The sequence below is a fragment of the Schistocerca americana genome, unplaced genomic scaffold (assembly GCF_021461395.2).
Source record: "Schistocerca americana isolate TAMUIC-IGC-003095 unplaced genomic scaffold, iqSchAmer2.1 HiC_scaffold_677, whole genome shotgun sequence".
Lineage (NCBI taxonomy): Eukaryota > Metazoa > Arthropoda > Insecta > Orthoptera > Acrididae > Schistocerca > Schistocerca americana.
The window spans coordinates 5,001-10,000 of record NW_025726431.1 but is presented as its reverse complement, the minus strand read 5'-3'; the positions used below and the strand labels follow the sequence as shown (position 1 = coordinate 10,000).

General features: G+C 53.2%; 1 non-coding gene across 1 annotated transcript in view; it reads right to left on the bottom strand.

Moving 5' to 3' along the window:
• LOC124588997 overlaps nt 1–793 on the bottom strand; it is a 1,909-nt gene extending 1,116 nt beyond the window's left edge. The window contains exon 1 of the ribosomal RNA XR_006975906.1: nt 1–793. This exon is cut by the window's left edge and continues 1,116 nt beyond it. This is a non-coding gene — a ribosomal RNA (small subunit ribosomal RNA).
• Between the last annotated feature and the right edge of the window lie 4,207 nt (nt 794–5,000).

The following is a 5,000-nucleotide window of genomic DNA, read 5'->3' as shown; positions in this document are numbered from 1 at the left end:
TTGCAACGGGGTCCGCCTCGGGACGCACGAGCACGCACGAGGCGCGTCGCACGCCTTCAGCTCGCCCCACCGGCAGGACGTCCCCACGATACATGCCAGTTAAACACCGACGGGCGGTGAACCAACAGCGTGGGACACAAATCCAACTACGAGCTTTTTAACCGCAACAACTTTAATATACGCTATTGGAGCTGGAATTACCGCGGCTGCTGGCACCAGACTTGCCCTCCAATAGATACTCGTTAAAGGATTTAAAGTGTACTCATTCCGATTACGGGGCCTCGGATGAGTCCCGTATCGTTATTTTTCGTCACTACCTCCCCGTGCCGGGAGTGGGTAATTTGCGCGCCTGCTGCCTTCCTTGGATGTGGTAGCCGTTTCTCAGGCTCCCTCTCCGGAATCGAACCCTGATTCCCCGTTACCCGTTACAACCATGGTAGGCGCAGAACCTACCATCGACAGTTGATAAGGCAGACATTTGAAAGATGCGTCGCCGGTACGAGGACCGTGCGATCAGCCCAAAGTTATTCAGAGTCACCAAGGCAAACGACCGGACGAGCCGACCGATTGGTTTTGATCTAATAAAAGCGTCCCTTCCATCTCTGGTCGGGACTCTGTTTGCATGTATTAGCTCTAGAATTACCACAGTTATCAAGTAACGTGGGTACGATCTAAGGAACCATAACTGATTTAATGAGCCATTCGCGGTTTCACCTTAATGCGGCTTGTACTGAGACATGCATGGCTTAATCTTTGAGACAAGCATATGACTACTGGCAGGATCAACCAGGGAGCTGCGTCAACTAGAGCTGAGCAGCCGGCCGCCCGGGAGTGTGTCCCGGGGGCCCGCGCGAACACGCAAGCGTCCGCTCAATTATTCTGCAAACAGGAGGAGGCTGAGCTCCCCTGCACAATTACACCTCGAAACCCTCTCAGGTCCCGCGGCGCGCAGCGCCGTCCTAAGTACTTGGTCGGGTTCGAGAGAGGCGCAATCGCCCGGAGTTTGGCGAGTAGACGCTTTAGGTGCGACCCACCCGTGCTCCCAACTGAGCTTGCCGCTGCCGACAGAGGCCCGGGAGCGTGCTGTCGTGGCATTGCCGGCGGGAGACAACACGCGCCACCTACGGTGGCCGGCAGCTCCAACGCCAGCGCCACAGAAGGACAAAAGCCCCACTTGGGTGCCGAAGCGAACGCGCCAACACGTCCGCACAGCTGCGATACAAACCACCTGCGAGAACCGCAGAGGCGACCGAGCAGCAGACGGCGTCGCGGCGCCGAGCGCCGGGCGGCGGCGCATCCTCAGCGCACACAGTCCTCAATCGGACCAGCACACTGCAGATGTCCACCGCGCTTCGCACCGGGCCCGCGAGGACCTACTTTGGCCGCACGGCGCCGCGTGCAGGGTGCGCCGGCGCGCAGCTGCGCCGCCTGCCGCCTCCGTCGGCCGGCGCGCCTGCCACTGGCCGCCCCCCACCAGCCGGCTGTAGCGCGTGCGCCCACGCACCGCGCGGCCAGCACGCCGGGAGGCCCCCCCCTCACCGGCCGGGGACGGTCCCACCCAGCCACCGCCGCGTATCGCTTCACACCCACATGCCATTCACGTTCGTGGGCATGGTGGGTATCGCTGAAACAACCGGTTGGTAGCTCAACCGATCGTCGCCATCACTGATTCACCTCTAGCGAGAACAACCGCACCACAACGGTTTACCAGTTGTTCATTTGCGTAACGTCACCAGCAAACGTAGACGTCCATCGCCATTTGCAAATTCAACGATTGTTGCATGCCTGTGTCAGGTGTCACGACACACTATGTCTGCCCACATACACGCAACAACATGTGCACGCTTCGCGAACACGTGGAAGGTGGCCCCCGTACGTATGCGATGTCCATTGCGCGAACGACTGTCAACCGGCCTCTGTCGCATGTCGCAGATGTGGAACGCAGTGCACCATGCTATCACGGTGAGTGAGAAGAGACGACTACGTCTGACAACACGCGCCACTACATCAACAGACGGCTCATGCTGATCGCCATCCACGGCATACCATACTGCAATCCAGCTCTTATAGGGAGGACGACACGTAGCTGAGTGCACAATATTTGGACCGTATGGTTCGCCCGTTGTTGGCGCAGTCGTGGTACGGTCACACATGTACCACGATGTATCATTCAGTACATGAGGACCAATGTGCAGTACAGTGTGTGATTTGGACGTACAACATCAGCGGACAGTTGACACAAGCCGTACCACAACGTAGGCTGTGCTTCGCCATGCGAATGCCAATGAACAACTGCGAAGGGCATTGAGCATGTACGTCCTGCTGCCATCCGCATTACAGTGTATAGCTGCAAGGTGTTTAACATGAAGCGATACTCTGGGGACCGGGCAGTGCGGGTAGCAAACTATATTGCGGGGGTTGCAGTTAGGCAACACTACACTAATTTAACGCGTCGTATGACAATTACAGAGCAGGTTAAGGCCCAACGTGTGTTGGGTTAAGGCCAACGTGTGTTGGGTTAAGGCCCAACGTGTGTTGGGTTAAGGCCCAACGTGTGTTGGGTTAAGGCCCAACGTGTGTTGGGTTAAGGCCCAACGTGTGTTGGGTTAAGGCCCAACGTGTGTTGGGTTAAGGCCCAACGTGTGTTGGGTTATAGGCCCAACGTGTGTTGGGTTAAGGCCCAACGTGTGTTGGGTTAAGGCCCAACGTGTGTTGGGTTAAGGCCCAACGTGTGTTGGGTTAAGGCCCAACGTGTGTTGGGTTAAGGCCCAACGTGTGTTGGGTTAAGGCCCCAACGTGTGTTGGGTTAAGGCCCAACGTGTGTTGGGTTAAGGCCCAACGTGTGTTGGGTTAAGGCCCAACGTGTGTTGGGTTAAGGCCAACGTGTGTTGGGTTAAGGCCCAACGTGTGTTGGGTTAAGGCCCAACGTGTGTTGGGTTAAGGCCCAACGTGTGTTGGGTTAAGGCCCAACGTGTGTTGGGTTAAGGCCCAACGTGTGTTGGGTTAAGGCCCAACGTGTGTTGGGTTAAGGCCCAACGTGTGTTGGGTTAAGGCCCAACGTGGGTTAGGTTAAGGCGCAACGCGGGTTAGGTTAAGGCGCAACGCGGGTTAGGTTAAGGCGCAACGCGGGTTAGGTTAAGGCGCAACGCGGGTTAGGTTAAGGCGCAACGCGGGTTAGGTTAAGGCGCAACGCGGGTTAGGTTAAGGCGCAACGCGGGTTAGGTTAAGGCGCAACGCGGGTTACGTTAAGGCGCAACGCGGGTTACGTTAAGGCGCAACGCGGGTTACGTTAAGGCGCAACGCGGGTTACGTTAAGGCGCAATATAGGTTAGGTTAAGGCGCAATATAGGTTAGGTTAAGGCGCAATATAGGTTAGGTTAAGGCGCAATACGGGTTAGGTTAAGGCGCAATACGGGTTAGGTTAAGGCGCAATACGGGTTAGGTTAAGGCGCAATACGGGTTAGGTTAAGGCACAATACGGGTTAGGTTAAGGCACAATACGGGTTAGGTTAAGGCACAATACGGGTTAGGTTAAGGCACAATACGGGTTAGGTTAAGGCACAATACGGGTTAGGTTAAGGCACAATACGGGTTAGGTTAAGAAGGTACAATATGGGTTAGGTTAAGGTACAATATAGGTTAGGTTAAGGCACAATATGGGTTAGGTTAAGGCGCAATATGGGTTAGGGTAAGGCGCAATATGGGTTAGGTTAAGGCGCAATATGGGGTAGGTTAAGGCGCAACGTGGGTTACGTTAAGGCGCAACGTGGGTTACGTTAAGGCGCAACGTGGGTTACGTTAAGGCGCAACGTGGGTTACGTTAAGGCGCAACGTGGGTTACGTTAAGGCGCAACGTGGGTTACGTTAAGGCCCAATATAGGTTAGGTTAAGGCCCAATATAGGTTAGGTTAAGGCCCAATATAGGTTAGGTTAAGGCCCAATATAGGTTAGGTTAAGGCCCAATATAGGTTAGGTTAAGGTACAATATAGGTTAGGTTAAGGTACAATATAGGTTAGGTTAAGGTACAATATGGGTTAGGTTAAGGCGCAATATGGGTTAGGTTAAGGCGCAATATGGGTTAGGTTAAGGCGCAATATGGGTTAGGTTAAGGCGCAACGTGGGTTACGTTAAGGCGCAACGTGGGTTACGTTAAGGCGCAACGTGGGTTACGTTAAGGCGCAACGTGGGTTACGTTAAGGCGCAACGTGGGGTTACGTTAAGGCCCAATATAGGTTAGGTTAAGGCCCAATATAGGTTAGGTTAAGGCCCAATATAGGTTAGGTTAAGGCCCAATATAGGTTAGGTTAAGGTACAATATGGGTTAGGTTAAGGTACAATATGGGTTAGGTTAAGGTACAATATAGGTTAGGTTAAGGCGCAACGTGGGTTACGTTAAGGCCCAATATAGGTTAGGTTAAGGCCCAATATAGGTTAGGTTAAGGCCCAATATAGGTTAGGTTAAGGCCCAATATAGGTTAGGTTAAGGCCCAATATAGGTTAGGTTAAGGTACAATATAGGTTAGGTTAAGGTACAATATAGGTTAGGTTAAGGTACAATATGGGTTAGGTTAAGGTACAATATGGGTTAGGTTAAGGTACAATATAGGTTAGGTTAAGGCACAATATGGGTTAGGTTAAGGCGCAATATGGGTTAGGTTAAGGCGCAATATGGGTTAGGTTAAGGCGCAATATGGGTTAGGTTAAGGCGCAATATGGGTTAGGTTAAGGCACAATACGGGTTAGGTTAAGGCACAATACGGGTTAGGTTAAGGCACAATACGGGTTAGGTTAAGGCACACATTGTTGTAAGGAAAGGTGTTTTCGGGGGGGGGGGGGGGGGGCTGGTTTGTTGATTGTGATTATCGTAAGTAAATGACTGCGGCATCATCTGATTTGCCACGTCAGGGTGCACCTTTGGCTCATAACAGGCGGCGCTCTGATTCCATGCTTGTGGCAGACCTGTGTCTTTCATTCGTGCCATTGTTTGTGTGGTGTGACA